Here is an 18,184-nt window from a genome sequence, read left to right as displayed (position 1 = left end):
TATAGTGATGTATCTCAGAGTGTAAGGAAAATTTGAAAATAATGTAATATTGCTTTAAGAGAGAAACTAATGAATGGTAATGGTTATACTCACAAATGTGGAGCCTAAATCCTGGCTCAGTATTGTGGCTTTTTATGGTTGAGGACCACACCACCTTCTTTTATCAGTTCAGTAACTCAGGAAATGGTATTACAAAAGTATTACTTTATTATAGTTAAAAAAACAACAAAGATAGTGCAATATTAAAAAAAATATATACCAATATTATAAAGTCTTTTATCCTCCAGAAACGTGTTTCACCATTTGTTGGCTTCCTCAGTCCGGTACAGTAGTCTATTGTACAGGACTGAGTAAGCCAACGAATGGTGAAACACATTTCTGGAGGATAAAAGACTTTATAATATTGGTATATTTTTTCATATTGCACTTCTATTAATCAGTATTTTCTATTCTTGAATGGAAAAAATGACTGGGTTTGAAATCCATTCATAAAAGACAAGCTAGACAATTCTTCTGATATAGATTTTGAGAATCTGATCGATATAACTTCTGACAGTCAACTAACCCAAAAATGTCAAGAATTTTCTCTTATTGCTTTTTGGGGTGATTTACGTGAAAAATATCCAGAATTGTCCCATCGGGAAATCAAAGTTCTGTTGCCATTCGCCAGCACGTACTTATGTGAAACTGGATTCTTGCTTTACTCTGCAACAAAAGCAAGGTATCGAAATCGACTTGATGCAACTGCAGACATGCAAATACAATTGTCAACAATTAAACCAGATATAAAAAGAACATTACACTCTTCTAGTTCAAAGGTTTGTGCTATGCTCCAGCACAAAATGTTTTTGGGGGGGTTCCACAGTGTTTCAATACAATATCAAAGGGTTCCACAAAAATTTTTTATTGGGAAACCCTGCTCTACAAAGTCTTATAAAATCCACATCTTAAATAGTTAATATATTATGTTCAGTACCTTGGACAAGGGATATTCTGCAATATTTTTTAGATATCATTGGTCATTATTTATCTGTTTTTTTTTATCTGATTTTCACAAGATTTAAAGATATGGAGTCTATTGGAAAATGTGTATATCCCTACATATCTGCCTAATGCTCAGTTCTGTTGGAAAAAGGCTACTTGATGGCTCAGATGTTTAAAAAAATTGAGACCTTTTTGATGGATTTTGATAGAGACTCTAGAAAATAACCCAAAACTTTTTTTCAATGTATCACACTTTGTGAGTAGGATATTTGGGAGATATTGGATGAGGGAAATCAGTTAAGGGGTTATTCCAAGCACCATGATCACTTCAATGATTTGAATGGTCCAGATGCCTGGAGTCTGTATGTGCACCATTTTGTCATAAAACACTGCGTATAAAGAGGTTAACCACTCTACTGCCAGAGGTGCAACTCCACCCCCACCATAGGCATGTGCACAGGGTGTGCCAGGTGGGCCTGTGCACACCCTAATCCCTGCGACCCGCACATGGATCAAGACCAGCAGGGGAAATCACAGGATCTCCCCTGTCGGTCCATGCAGAGTCGGCGCTATCCGAGCGACGGCCCTGCTGTGTGCCTCCATGGGCTGGTGGGGAGACCAAAGATCTCCCTCACCAGCCCAGAGGCAGGAGAGGATGCAGGGAGCTATAGCCAGCAGCTCAGCGGGTTCCTCTTGTGAGGTCGGAGCGTTCACTCTCACCACTAAGACCACCAGGGATCAGGAATGGCAGCAAGGATCTCCCCTCCCAGGCAAAAGGTAAGAAGGGAGGAGGGATCCTTTTTACCTTTCCTAATTTGTCCCCCACTCACCCCCACACACAATCACTCCAAACAAATTCACACACACAGCACACTAATAGCACCCTCACACACACATACACACACACAACACACTAACGGCACACTAACAGCACCCTCAAACACACACAGCATACTAACAGCACCCTCTCTCACACACACAGCACCCTCACACACAGCACATTAACAGCACACACACACACACAGAGCACACGTTAATGGTTAAACGCCTTAATGGTTTTAAATTGTGTATTTTAAACAATAAAAGTTTTTTTTTGCTTAGCTTTTTTTATAGGACCAATCCTTATTTTATTGTATTTTATATGCACTTTTTATTTACTCTTCCTGGCATTTTTTATTTGTATCCTGAGTCAAGAAGTCCTAGGTGGGGATCATTCCCCCAGCGCCGTACTAATAGAGCAGTATTTTCTGCTCTATACTTGTAAGTATATTTTATTTTAACTTATTTTAAATATTTTTCCAACTGAGAGCACTATTGCTGTTTTTTATATATTGTGGAGCTACGACAAAACCAAGGCCGGATTGACGTACGCACCTTTCCAGTACATCCCGTAGCGGGGATTATACCGCTAAACGCCCTTCATCCTAGAGCTGGCACAAGCTCCTCCAAATGTGAGTGTATTATCTTCTTTTCCTTTTATTTATTTTATCCTTGGATCCGCAATACTTCACCATTGGCAGTTTGTCGTGTTTCCAATTTTGTCTTCACATACACGGATTATTTTACAACCCGGACAGATCAACTCCTGAGGACTGTACACATATCCCATCCAGCTATATCAGTGAGATGTTTCATTTATTTATTTTTATCCAATATTTTTACCACTTGGAAGGACTCTTTTATTCGATTTTATAGAGACTTTTTTATAGGCCTATTTTGTTGTTACCTATTCATTGAGACCATTTGGTGTGGTCTTTACTGTTATAAATTACTGTATTTTAATTCCTAGCGCAGCCCTTACCCCCTTTTACTATCCCCTCCCAACTTGTTCGAATAGGGTGCTTGAATCACCTGGCGGTTTTTAAGTTGCATTTGTCCCTCTATGTTTGTAAAGTATATGGTGAGGGTTGAAGGGTTTAATAAGGCTTTTAGAGGTTTGCAATAAGAGATAGCTAGGACTGCCAACAGAACCCCAACTATTAAAACAGTGTAGGCATGTACATGTAAAACTTAGCATATGATTTGACAAAAAAAATACAGTTCAACAAACAAGTTGGAACATTCAAGCTTAAGATAACTATAAAGAAAAATAGTGCCAAAATAGTGGCTGGACATTGTTTAGCACCGTCATGGGGGATGAAGCCCATGGCCTCTGGTTAAGAATAGCGATCTGCCGTGCTGGTCTCAGTAATATACTTATACATCAATGTGACAAAGTAAGTTGGTTTAGACATATGGTCATCAACCTCGCTCATGTGATTTAGATTAAGTGGAAGCAGAGGATTAAATAACGCCATCTATATGCTTTGTTTTTGTTTGTTTTTTGTTTTTTTGTTTGTTTTTTTTTAGATATTTTTGTATTTGAATTTTTTTGTCCTCTATTGGGGAATATTTCTATGGATGTTGCTAACTATAGGGTATGTACGTTTTTAAAATACTTGATGCTATGGGTGAGTATGTGTCTGTCGCTTAAGACATTTAAAGGTTGCCTTAACAGGTCAGTTTGCTTTCTTCCAGTCTGGCAGAAGTCGCGTGTCTATGGTGATCCTCATGTCGTGGTCGCTTGTTCTAATCCCCCAGTCTTTGAGTATGCTGGTTCCTGCCTCCGGTGAGGGAACAGCCATAAGTTTGCCTTCTCTTTGGAACCGTAGTTTTACTGGATAGCCCCACCTGGGTACAATATGGTAAGCTCTTTGAAAATCTTAGATTTTATTGTTTTATTTAAGTGAGGAGACGATGCTTCAACGAGTATGCCATCTTGGTATGTACATAATCCATCTTCCCTCCTACTCATGGAGGGTGTTTATGAAGGCTCATACGGGTGGTGAGGACCTGTTGCTAGGTAGCTAAGTGTCAACAGGTTATTTAGAATACCAAAGTTGTAAATATGTGACAGGAATTTTAGTACCTGTACACAGAGAGAGCTTGAGCTACATGTGTCTGCTCCAATCAACCTCCAAGTCACGTCCCCATATATAGCTACCTTTGTTGGTGTCTAAACTCAACCTCCGTTCCTTAAATACACATTCCAAAATACTTGAATATTTTCTCTTCTAATGTTTAAATGTTTCTTCTATATACCCTATTCTATAAAGAACTATAAAGTAATATGTTTACACTATAGACATGAATATAGAAAAAATACAGATGACTTTATGACTAAATGGGATCTTAAATAACCTTTCTATATTTAGATTTTCTAAATTTGTTATCTACGTCATTATTAAAGGACCACTCTAGTGCCAGAAAAACATACTCGTTTTCCTGGCACTAGAGTACCCTGAGGGTGCCCCCACCCTCAGGGACCCCCTCCCGCCGGGCTCTGGAGAGAGGAAGGGGTTAAACTTACCTCTTTTTCCAGCGCCGGGCGGGGAGCTTTCCTCCTCCTCTCCATCTTGATCGCGACGTCATCGGCTGAATGCGCATGCGCGGCAGGAGCCGCGCTCGCATTCAGCCGGTCGCATAGGAAAGCATTTACAATGCTTTCCTATGGACGCTTGCGTGCTCTCACTGTGATTTTCACAGTGAGAAGCACGCAAGCGCCTCTAGCGGCTGTCAATGAGACAGCCACTAGAGGATTTGGAGGCTGGATTAACCCTCATTATAAACATAGCAGTTTCTCTGAAACTGCTATGTTTATAAAAAAAAGGGTTAATCCTAGAGGTACCTGGCACCCAGACCACTTCATTAAGCAGAAGTCGTCTGGGTGCCTAGAGTGGTCCTTTAATATGTTGCTGCCCTCTATAGACCTCCCCTAACTGCATATACACATATAGTGTTATACACCCAAATTACATTAAAATAGTGTATATGACCACTTTCCTGGTACATTTCCTTTAGCATACAAGTTAACATCGAAGTAAATCACTGAAATTCAATCGATTATAGAAGTAGCAGTTAACAACACAAACATAATTCTTGTGTATTCATCTGGAAATAAGCAAAATCACTAGATAGATCAGGTGCATGCTGTCCATCAGCAGCAAACCAAAATTGAAAACCTAATTTAGATACACTTGTTGGTGTCAAGTGTCAAGCTCCAAATTGGAAATTGTGAAAACTTAATAAAGTTGATGAACACATTCCTTTCTTGTACCACTTTTGGTAGGTATTAGCCACTGCATAAAAAGGAATACCCCACAATACTTGCCGTTTTAGAGATGCTTTGACTCAATCATCTAGCCATCACTGTTTGGACCTTCGTCACTGTCAGGGTAAACTATGACCCAACGCGCCGTGACTGCCACTAAGATACTTTTGCATGCCTGTGTTTCCTACTTCTAACATTTGAAATTCAAGAACTGACTGTTCACTTGTTGCATAATATATGCCACCCTTGACAGGTGCCATTGTAATAATATAATCAATGTTATCCACTTCCCCTGTCAGTGGTTTTAATGTTGTGACTGATCAGTGTATATATATATATATTAATAAACTTGCATAAGAGAATTCAGATTGTTTGAACTAATTTAGTGCAAATTTTACAAGCAACCTTATTCTGTGGCATGCTTCTTTTGTTTGTTTATGTATTTTTTATAAAGAAAAAAAGATGTCAACTGTTGGCCATTTCTATAATTTTTTTAGATAATTAAAAATTAATGTTGATGGCAAGAGCTAAACCAAATTAATGTTTCCACAGGAGGGGAACACTCGGTAATGACTCATTTGTATGATCTCAAGTTTGGCAATCTGTCCACAGCGACTGAGATTCATTGGGTGCATGAACCTATATTTATATATTTTATATATCATGGGAATGATTTATTAACACCTTTGCTATTTCCTCTAATAATACGTTTTATTTAACTTAAACATTCAGCCCTGTAACTAATATTATGAGTTTAAGAGATGGATAGATTTCTAATAGCTATATACAAAGTCATAGTTTCTAGTTCATTAAATAATACTAAACTTTGATCCACCTTATTCTAAATCCCTAGAAATTCTTTTGTAAGTGCAACCATAGTTTAAGACAGGCATCTTTGGCTCTCAATACTGCTAACATTCCAGAATTTTATAATTTCCAGGTTTATTCACTAAACAGTGAAAATTGACAACTGTTTAAAAGTATAGCAAACATTTTAACCAGGAAAACTAAGGTGGATAAAAAAGGTGAGATGGCTAAATTTGGCAGTAAATCCTTGCACTGATGATTTTATAATCTATGCTAATTTTCATGTTATTCCTGGTTAGTGATGTCCCGAACGGTTCGCTGGCGAATAAGTCCTGGCGAACATAGCGTGTTCGCGTTCGCCACAGATGGCGAACATATGCGATGTTCGGTCCGCCCCCTATTCATCATCATTGAGTAAACTTTGACCCTGTACCTCACAGTCAGCAGACACATTCCAGCCAATCAGCAGCAGACCCTCCCTCCCAGACCCTCCCACCTCCTCCCACCTCCATACAATTTAGATTAATTCTGATGCTGCATTAATTTTTTTAATTTTTTTTTGTATTATTTTTTTGTGTGTGTTTATTATACATTATCCTCCATAGCCAGTAACCTGTGTTTATTATACATTATCCCCCATAGCCAGTAACCTGTGTTTATTATACATTATCCCCCCATAGCCAGTAACCCTGAGCGGTGGGTGGGGGCCCTTAACAAGAATAAGTGGGGGGGGACCTAATGTCCTCCCCCCTGGCCCCCACCCCTGAGCGACGGGTGGGGGCCCTAAATACAAATGGGGGGACCTAATGTCAGGGGTGGGGGCCAGGGGGGGGGAAATTAGGTCCCCCCAATTTGTGTTTAGGGCCCCCACCCATCGCTCAGGGGTGGGGGCCAGGGGGAGGACATTTGGTGTCCCCCAATTTGTATTTAAAGCCCCCACCCACCGCTCAGGGGTGGGGGCCAGGGGGGAGGACATTAGGTCCCCCCAATTTGTTTTTAGGGCCCCCACCCTCCTCTCAGGGGTGGGGGCCAGGGGGAGGACATTAGGTCCCCCCAATTTGTATTTAGGGCCCCCACCCACCGCTCAGGGGTGGGGGCCAGGGGGAAGGACATTAGGTCCCCCCCTTATTCTTGTTTAAGCCCCCACCCACCGCTCAGGGGTGGGGGCCAGGGGGGAGTAGTTTTAAAGCACGTTATTCCAAACAATTTAGGAATGTTAGCTGATTTATGCTCTTTATGGATTAAAACCAGATTCTGCATCAACTATGTAATTTTCCATGGGAGTTTTGCCATGGATTCCCCTCCGGCATGCCACAGTCCAGGTGTTAGTCCCCTTGAAACAACTTTTCCATCACTATTGTGGCCAGAAAGAGTCCCTGTGGGTTTTAAAATTTGCCTGCCTATTGAAGTCTATGGCGGTTCGCCGGTTCGCGAACATTTGCGGAAGTTCGCGTTCGCCAGTCGCGAACGGAAAATTTCATGTTCGCGACATCACTATTCTTGATTATTTCAATGTTTTTATGTTTGTTTTGTACACCTTAAACTCACTGGATTAGCAAAGGCATTCATGATAATTTTAAAAATGCCCCACCAGAACACCTTTAATCTAACCAAAAGTTTTTTGATTTTTTTTTTGGAGAATATGGTATCTCTTGATTAAGAAATGTATTTTTGGTTAGAAATTTAATAAACTCAGTAATAATAAGATTACATGACAGGGGTACAAAATATATGGTAGACTGTGCTGAAACAGACTTCTGTTACTTAAGATGAATCACTTTAAGTTCGTCAAGTTGACATACAACGTGTAGTATAGGCATGCTATGGGATTTCCAATTTATTTTCCATAATTATACTAAGAATGAGTGCTGAACACAGATATGTCATTCATTGGGATCCTAATGGTTAATGTTTTATTACCAATAAATGCACATTTATGTTATAGCATGGTGTTTTATTGCTTTGTGAAATGCATACCCTTTTTTTATTGTACTGTGTACCTTAACCCTAATGTTATTTCTATGTGTTTTCTATTTCCTCTGTATTATTTCTCTCTTGTCTTTATTTCAGGCACCATGGGGTGTATGTATAAAGAGTCATTCTGGGGTAATATTCTTCAAGTGTAACTATGGAAACCAATAGAATGTTAATGTTAACTGCTGCACTATTAAAACTTTGTGCCATACATACTCTTTAAGCATAACCTCCAATGTTTTTTGGAAGAAGGTATGAATCGTGGGTCCATTTATCTTGTGCTGGCAGATAGTAGAGTGCAAGGTTTAGAGGACTTGTTTTTCCTGTTATTTCTTACAGATGGATAACACTCATTGTATTGCTAACAGTACCAGTAATTAAAAGGGTCACTCCAGACCCCTAAACAACTTAAGCTTGCTGAAAAGCTTAATGTGTGAAGAGCGTGTCCTCTTTTTTTTCATTTTGCAAAAAGTGCAGATGTTCATTAGAGAATGAGGACATTTGGAAGGAGAAAATTCCCTAAGTCACTAATAAACTACTTACATACATCCATAACACATCCAGCCCAATACTTACATCCATGCACACACAAGTAGCTACAGTGAAATATGTTAAGTGTATTTTATCTATTTTGTCACAATTTGGTTTTGATTGTTTAGATGTAATAAAGTATACCCTTTTATTTCATTTTACTTGTTACATCTCATTCTTGCCATCTACTGGTTTTCTGGTTCTTCCACATTACTAGGTAGGGTTTACACCACCTCTGCCTACCACTCCAGAGCAAGGTATTTGCTCTTTCTAATGAAAGTAGTATATTTATTTTATACATTAATTTATTGAATTACTGTGCTATTGGTCTTTCTGTTTTGATTTATCCCTTTGCCTATATCTGCCATTGCTGATCGTGAAGAATACTCATTGCTCCAGACCTGCCCATATCCTTAGATGGGGATTATACTATCCACAGTTATTTCAGCAGAGCTTTTAATAGCTCTTAGAAATGTGAGTTTGTTTTCTTAGGAACTTTATTGACACATGTGCACCTGACAATATTGCACTATTGGCTGTTTTGTTTATTTTTTTAAAGATTCCTGCTGTCGATTTGAATACCAAATATCTTTCATTAATCCACGTGTATTGTATTTTTACAGCACTTTCTAAGGTTTTTAAAGGTATTTCTATTCATTGCTATTAGGCACAGTTACTGTACCTACTGTTGTACATACTGCCTAATGCATGCATCCATACACACAAACTACCTACTACACACATCCATACACACATATTTCCTAATGCATACATCCGTACACATATACTGCAAACCACATATATCCATACACACAAATTTCCAAAAAACATCCATCTATACATGCTACCTAATACATACCTTGTACATTGAACACATCAATTATTGCTGTGATAAATTATGTATTTAATGCATTTGGTGGGATTTCATTTATAATAATGGTGGGATTTTATTTATGTTACAGTGAATTTGTCTGAAAGGTTTTTCAACACAATAAATGTATATTATAAATATAATTTCATATATAAGGATATTTATATTTACACGGCACACACACACACACACACACACACTCAATGTCACTTACACAATAACACATATGGTGTCACTGACATACACACAATGTCACTTACACACCGACACAACCCGAGGTCAGTGGGTTGGGGCTATTGTAATATAAAGGAGGGTACAAATTGCATCTCCAACCCTTATACACAGTCCTGGAATACAGATTTACAAAAGGCAGCATGCAAGGGATTGTCTCTAATAGGTGATATCTGAGTCTGTAGGGTTAAACACAATTTTTATTAGTGCAATGTGTTTCCTGCTATCTTTCTCTACAGCTTACTTTTGTGTCTTACGATAAATGATCTTTACATTTTATAAGATCTTAAACTGTTGAAATTCTACACTTGATACTTCCACTAGAGTAATCGTGTATTTTTTATAATTTTTATGAAATGCCATGCTACACAGTTTTCAAACACTGAACTTAGTTTCCTTTAAAATTGGAGCTTTTTTACATAAACATAAAAATGCCATATTAAACAGGAATATTCCTAATGTGAAAATTTAATATCATAAAAACAGCTTTGGGAAATCTTATTATTGGCCTAATTTCAAAAACTACAGGATCAGTTTAACATTCACTACATTATTTTCCAGATCATGAGCTCGATCTTTCCTTATAGGATTGAACTTCCGTAGGAATAAATATCTTGCTTTTGACCTTTTAAACTAAAAATGTATTTTTCACTGAACATAATACACTTTATGTAAACTCCTATAACTATACTAAGAAAATATACCTTTGAAAGAAAGATATGGTTGAACTAGACAGCTCTCGTTTAATAGAGAGGGAATTTTGATACTTGAATCTTAAGAGAAACATTTATATGTATTAGTCAAATCAAACTTAAAAGATTCCCTCTTTGCTCCCTCTTTAAAGCTACAAAATATGATAATGGCATGGGTGGCCATTAAAATGTACCTTCCGACAACTTTAGATATAATCTAGCTATCCACTATGCTAGCAAAATCCTCAACAAATCTAAATTAAAAGATGTGGCCTTCGTCGACGTTTAAAAAATTATCCTCCTGCAATATTGGTTAGTATTGGTTAGTATTTTTTTAACAATGCAATTAATTTGGAAGGCTCTGGAATTATATCCAGTGCTAAATGAGAACTCAAATTTATTTTTTTGTTCATTTGATAATTTTTTATCCTTATCAAGAAGAGGTTCTCCTCTTTCTATTTTCCTTATTTTTTTCCTTATTTGAAGTGTTAAAAAATATAACAGGAGGACAGCTTTTTAGGTCCAATACTACCCCAAAACCCAAATGTAATTTTTAGGAAAGGAAAAAATTTAAAGAACCATCTAGCACCATGCACTTTCTGAAATAAAAATAAGAGGGACTCCTACATTTCTCATAACAGAGAGGGTTTTTATGTTTGTGGTCAATGTAAGGATTGTAAATTATTACCCAGAGTAACTCAATCCTATCAAAGCACGTTCACACAAGAGACTTTTAAATAAAGGGCTTTGTTTCCTGTTCCTCCACACATGTTTGGTACCTGCTTACATGTGAGTAGGTACACAATATGTGGGGAGGACATGGAGACTGGCAAAGGTCAGATTTTTAGAACACCAAAATAATATTAGAAAATGCATCACATCGGTGCAGCTTTCCCCATCACAGGTGCAGCTTTCCCCATCACAGGTGCAGCTTTCCCCATCACAGGCCCTGGGATCGGCTCCTGGAACTCTCAGCTTATTCACTAAATTCCATCCCAGGTGTCTCAAGACTAAACTGTCATGGACAGTCACAGTTACCAGTACTCAAGGAAATTCTATGATCGGTATGCACAAAGCCGAGAAAAATCTGTGGTGAACAAGATGCAGCAGAAATATTGGAAAACCAAGCAAACGCTCATCAAGGTTACTGGGAAGACAGAAGATGAACATGATTCAGATCTAGATGCTAAACTAGAGCATTTTCATTCAATTCAGAGAACATGCTTATAGTTATTGAAAGTGATTGAACAGTACCAAAAAAAGGATCTGCTGTAAGTTGCCAATAATCTGTTCCTCCCCAAATTGTTTATAAATGTTTTTATTATTATAGTAAATGTGTTGATAAACCATCAAACCCCTTATTCTGTATATCCAAGCATCTCCACGCTGGATAATGTTTATTAGGACTATGGCCAGCAGTGGAGTAAATGAGCAGAATAAAGATAATTATGGCACAAAAAAAAAAAAGAAAATGCATCACATCTCATTCATTCCCCATGCATTCCAACCGTTGTCCAGCTTTAAAACCCCATACTTTCATTTTTACTATTATTGAACAAGTAAAATTGGACAAAGGGTGGGGGAGAGGGGGGATCTAGTTATGAAACTTAGAAGAAGAAAGGGATAGTGGATTCATAAACTACAGATGTTGCAACCTAAAGGTTTGAACATTGATTTTGATTTCATATGTTTTTTTATAATATTTATCTTTTTAATATACTTTTTTTGTATTTATCAATATTAATTACTATTTTTATAATTAACTATACCAGTATTACCTCGCTCCTTTTCTTGTATCTTTCATAGATGTTTTACTAGTATTAATTATTCTATTATGATACATTGTTACATCTTGTCCTTTCTTGTTTATACCTCTTTAAGATATAATACATTGTAATGAACTCTAGATTGTGTATATTTTATTTACATTGATTGATTCCATACACAGAATTTTCCTTATTCATTTTAATTGCATACTTTTCTTCTCTCTTTATTATGATGTATTTTACCCTGGACTTTTTCTGAGAACTGGCTAAAGCTTTTTGAACTCCAGAACGAAGTGAACGTAATTTGGAATGCATATGCGTTCCAACCAAAACATATTTTTATTCCGGAAGAGCTGAGGATCGTGGGTGGAGCGTGTGCGCCTGGTTCCATGATGACGCATGGACGTGAGGAAACATGTAGATGCACGTGCGTTCCACACAGTATTCTAAATGGAAGGACCCCAGTTATGGAAAATGAAGATTATCCACAGATTTCTTCCTCAGCAACTCACACTGCAGGAAACACCCTTGACCTCATCTTCACCAATCTCTGTACCACCTCTGATCTCTCCACTGTTCCATTTCCTTTGTCTGACCACCATCTGCTAACATTTAACATCTGCATACCCCATACCAAAATTTCACCACCATCAACTCTCCAACCTCGCAGAAACCTCAACTCCCTCAATCTCCAGCACTTCTCCACCACACTCCAAACACTCCTTTTACCCATCTCAAATCTCAACTGCCATAACTCTGCAACCTCAATCTACAACTCCACTCTCTCCTCTCAACTTGACATCATGGCACCTCCTACAGTTTAACGCAGCAAGCGCCCCCAACTACAACCCTGGCACACTAAGCTGACCCGTTACCTCCAAAAATGTTCCAGAACTGCTGAACGCTGCTGGAGAAAGTCTCACTTTGCATCTGACTCTGGGGCCCTTTCCTCTGCAAAAGTAAACTACTTCAAAACCCTCATAAGCACACTGTCCCATCAAACTAAACACCTGTTTCACACTTTTAATGCTCTTCTTCGCCCTGTGACTCCCCCTCCTTCCACCACCTTGTCCGCCACAAACTTTGCATCTCATTTCACTGAGAAGATCTCTACAATCAGGAAAGAGATCTCTAATCTCTCTCCTACCCCTATCATTACATCACCCAACCCCACTCCCCCTGCCATCTTATGCACATTTGCACCTGCTACAGCACAAGAGGTTTCTGCTCTGCTCCTGTCCTCCCGCCCCACCACCTGCTCCCTCGATCCTATTCCCTCGCATCTCATCCACACTTTGTCTCCCTCTCTTGCTCTTCCTCTCGCTAGCATTTTCAAGCTGAAAAAGCCCAACTACCGCCCTATCTCGCTACTGCCATTTGCCTCCAAGATCCTCGAGAGAGTTGTGTACACCAGATTGACAGACTTTCTCGAATCCAACTCTCTGCTTGACCCCCTTCAGTCTGGATTCCGCGCTGGTCACTCTGTCGAAACTGCTGTGACCAAAGTATACAACAATTTAATTGCTGCTAAATCTCACGGCCAATACTCTATCCTAATCCTCCTTGATCTTTCTGCCGCCTTTGACACTGTTGATCATCAACAGCTTCTTCACATTCTTCATAACTTTGGTCTACGGGATACTGCTCTCTCCTAGTGCTCCTCCTACCTCTCCCAGTGCTCTTTCAGTGTTTCTTTCTCTGGTTCTGCCTCTTCTTCCCAACCCCTCTCTGTTGGAGTCCCCCAAGGTTCTGTCCTCGGCCCCCTATTGTTCTCTATCTATACTGCCTCCCTTGGTAAACTCATCAGCTCCTTTGGCTTCCAATATCATTTATATGCAGATGATACGCAAATCTACCTGTCCTCCCCTGATCTCTCTCTCCCACCTTGACTCGTGTTTCTGACTGCCTCTCTGCTATTTCCAACTGGATGGCTGCTCACTTCCTTAAACTCAAACTGTCCAAAACAGAACTTCTAGTTTTTCCTCCTTCAAGTGCTGCTACTCCTGTGTCTGTCTCCATCCAAGTCAACGGCGCTACTATCACCTCTACCTCACAGGCTCGCTGCCTAGGGGTTCTTTTCGATTCTGACCTCTCTTTTACTCCCCATGTCCAATCGATAGTCAAATCCTGTCGCTTCCAACTCAAGAACATAGCGCGCATCCGCCCATATCTAACGCCGGACGCGGCTAAGATACTGGTTCATGCTGTTGTTCTCTCACGCCTCGACTACTGCAATCCCCTTCTCACTGGTCTTACATGTTCCCAGCTTGCATTGCTGCAATCTATAATGAATGCAGCTGCGAGGCTTATTTTCCTGTCCGGTCGCACCTCCCACGCCTCCACGCTCTGTCAGTCCCTGCATTGGCTTCCAGTTAGACATAGAGCCCAATTCAAAATTCTGGCACTTGCTTACAAATCCCTACATAATGTTGCTCCAACATACCTATCCTCCCTCATACACAAGTATGTCCCATCGAGACCCCTGCGCTCAGCCCAAGACCTACGCCTATCCTCTGCCCAGATCCCCACCTCTTACGCTCGCCTTCAAGACTTCTCTAGGGCTGCACCTATTCTGTGGAACTCCCTTCCCTCCTCAATCAGACTTTCACCCAGCCTCCACTCCTTCAAAAAATCTTTGAAAACTTACTTCATTAAAGCGTATCAATTAAACTGTAAGCAGGCTTCTCATCCCCCACCCCATGACTCCTCTCCTGCAACTGTCAAAAATGACCTACCAAGCACTCAATAAACCCTTCTCTAACAAACTATTTAATTCCCCTACTTTAACCCTTTGTGTCACTATACCCCACTCCCTCTAGCATGTAAGCTCATTGAGCAGGGCCCTCAACCCCCTCTGTTCCTGTACGTCCAGTGGTCTGATCTCAATTATGTGTCTGTTAGTCCACCCATTGTACAGCGCTACGGAATTTGTTGGCGCTATATAAATAATAAAATAATAATAATAATAATAACAGGCACAGCTGTTCAGAATGAGCTTGGATTGGTTGACGGCAGTCCGGAGGCGGACTTTATTACATTTAAAATAACTTTTTGCATGTAAAATATCGTGCTGACTTGTTTTTTGGACATATTGATTTTTAAAACCTCTGAGGAAGTCTCATATGAAATGAATTGCTTTGGGTTTGTCGTATGTATTTTGATAGTTTTTATTACATTTTTTGCATTTTTCATCTGATGCTTTGGAAGATCATGTGTAACTAGCACTTGCACTTTACCGTTGATCCAGTGACTTCAGAGATTCTGCTGATGGGCTTTTTATTATCATTTATCTTGTAAGTGTGCACAATACAGCAACTTGGTCAGTACTTGACAGTGTTGCACTATATTTCTCCACTGTGTTCTCTTCTATGCACTTTTGGGTGAATTGAATTATTAATCACTGAAAAGATCATCAGTTTGAGATGAGACTGTATTTTATTGTACACTTGTGAGTTAAACCTTGAAATTTCACTTAAGTGTATTTTACGTTTTACCCTATTCGGTCTTTGTCCTTTTATATTTTGTAAGTACACCTTTTTCATATATTTGAGGAATCTATGTGCTATCTACTCTATTTAAATTTGGTAATTATTCTTTGGAATTTTTTTGCACTGTATTACCAGGGTGAGTGTGCTACTTGGTTATATCTGAAATATTAGTATTTGGAAATTGATAAAATAAATAAAACCGGTCAAGCTTATGGGTATTTGAAGACTCATGGCATTATTAGCAATGCAACTTTCTAAAAATGGCAACATAGCATAAAATAAGGCTGGTTTTAAGCATAATACCACATAGAAGTAACCAAAGCTAAATGTTTTCAATGCAGGGTTTAAATGTCACTCAGACAGCCATAAATGCCGCTTCAGAAAGACCATGTGCACTCGCCTCCCAATCCTTTCCTATGGGAAAGCATTCGATTAGCGGTGAAGTCCGGCATAGCAGGGGAGAAATAGCAGGGTACTATAGAGTTAGGAATACACACTTGTCTTCTAATGCTACAGTGTTCCTTTAAATAAAGGGATTTGAAAAATGTTGCAACCTGCAATTAATGTCAGTATAGTGGATATGTTTTTTAGAGTGTTTTGTTTTTTAATCCAAAAAAATTACAATATCATGATTGATTGATTGAGGCCTTTTCTGCTTCCTTATGTTATGGTAGGCTACAATTCTCCCATACTCTCAGAACAAACAACTGTAAAGGAGGTGGTGTAGGCATCCTTCTCTCCTCTCAATGTACCTTTAACCCAGCCTCCCTGCCCCTACCCTATCCTTTACTTCCTTTGAAGTTCACACTGTCTGTCTAATAGTTGCCATCATTTATCACCCCTCCTCCCCCCCCCCCCCCCCTCAGTCATTCTAGGCTATTCATTGAACACCTTTCTTCCTGGCTACCCCATTTCCTCTCATCTAACAGTCCTATCCTCATTCTTGGGGACTTTAATATCCCAATCAACAACCCTAACTGCCCTGATGTCTCTCGTCTGTGCTCTATAACCTCCTCTGTTGGACTCACACAGTGGCCTAATTCATCAACTCATAGAGCAGGAGACACTCTTGACCTCATCTTCACCAATATCTGTACCACCTCAAATCTATCCAATGTTCCAATACCTCTATCTGACTGTCCATTGACATCCGCATACCCTGTACCCATAGTACACCATACTCACCACATCCGCCTTGCAGCAACCTCCATTGTCTTGACCTACAGCAATTCTCCTTTCACCCATATCAAATCTCACCTTCCCTAACACTGCAATCTCCCTCTACAACTCCACTCTCTCCTCTCAACTAGACATCATAGCACCTCCTACACTTAAACGTACTAAGCGCCCTCAATTACAGCCCTGGCACACCAAGCTGACCCTAAACCTCCAAAAATGTTCTAGAACTGCTGAACGCTGCTGGAGAAAGTCTCGCTCTGCATCTGACTTCCTCCACTATAAATGTATGCTGTGCTCCTACAGTCTGGCCCTTTCCTCTTCAAAAGAAAACAACTGCAATACACTCACAAACACACTCTCCCGCAAGCCCAAATGACTGTTTCATGCTTTTAACTCTCTTCACCCTATTGTTCACCCTATTGTGCCTCCTACTCCTACCAACTTGACCACCACAAACTTTGCAACTCACTTCACTGAGAAGATTTCTATAATCAGGGAAGAGATCTCTCATCTCTCTCCATCCACTACCAACTTTACCCCTAACCAGACTCCCTCAGCTGTCCTATGCTCATTTGCACCCACTACAGCAGAAGAGGTTTCTGCTCTGCTCCGTTCCTCTCATCCCACCACCTGTTCCCTCGATCCTATTCCCCCGTATCTCATCCGCACTTTGTCTCCTTCTCTTGTTCTGCCTAGGGTCCAGAAACATGGGTCATTCCTGTCCACTCCCCCAACCCCCCCCCCCAAACCGAGACAAGAATCCCTGACCCCTCCGTCCACGACCTGCCAGGAAGAAAAAGTGGAAGATAGAAAGAGGAAGAAGAAAGAAGAAATAGTAAAGAAAAGGACAATAACCTCTGGTCTTATAAGTCGCCAGATATTAGGGGTGTTCATGTATCCAACCCTCCGCTGGGATACCAGCTTTGAGGAGGTATAGGGTCATGGACTGTGTAACCTCAATAAAGCCAACCATGAACTTCAAACAGTAAACTAAAGATACCTTGAACATTCCACGTACAAATAAGCATAATGGGGTAAAAAGGGGAGGAGAAAAAAATGCTCAGATCCCCAGCTCCTCCCCCATGCGTAGCACGATAGAGCTATAAGCATATTTTAGTGGTACATTCCCGTGTCACCACAAAAAGGAGGCCCAACCCCCATGTCAAAGCGATGGGCCGTTGGCGCAAGGCGCAGCACCACGTGCCTCTGCCAAGCTAGGCTCTGCACCAAGGGTCCCCACTCCAACACAGTGATCACTCAAGCTAGAGGAGCCACAGCTCCTGTAAAGCCCAGGGCTAGGCACCGCAACAACGCCAGCATCACGGGTAATCCAGAGCCCGAAGGGCACATTGAGCAATGCGAGGAGGCCCCAAACCCCAAAAACTCAAGACACGGAGTCAGGGAGGGACAGCACCCCCCCCCCCCCTGCTGCACCCACATAGCAGAAGGTAGAGGCCCAAGAAACACCAACCAATAACTAGCTTTAACGTGATACTAGAAGCATCTTTCTTATGGACTGTGTGAAAAAGATCTATAGTCATGACTGCACACATGCGCAGTGTCAATATTGA

The sequence above is a fragment of the Pelobates fuscus genome, chromosome 4, assembly GCF_036172605.1.
Source record: "Pelobates fuscus isolate aPelFus1 chromosome 4, aPelFus1.pri, whole genome shotgun sequence".
In the NCBI taxonomy this organism is placed as follows: domain Eukaryota; kingdom Metazoa; phylum Chordata; class Amphibia; order Anura; family Pelobatidae; genus Pelobates; species Pelobates fuscus.
Note: the sequence above shows the minus strand (reverse complement) of the source record.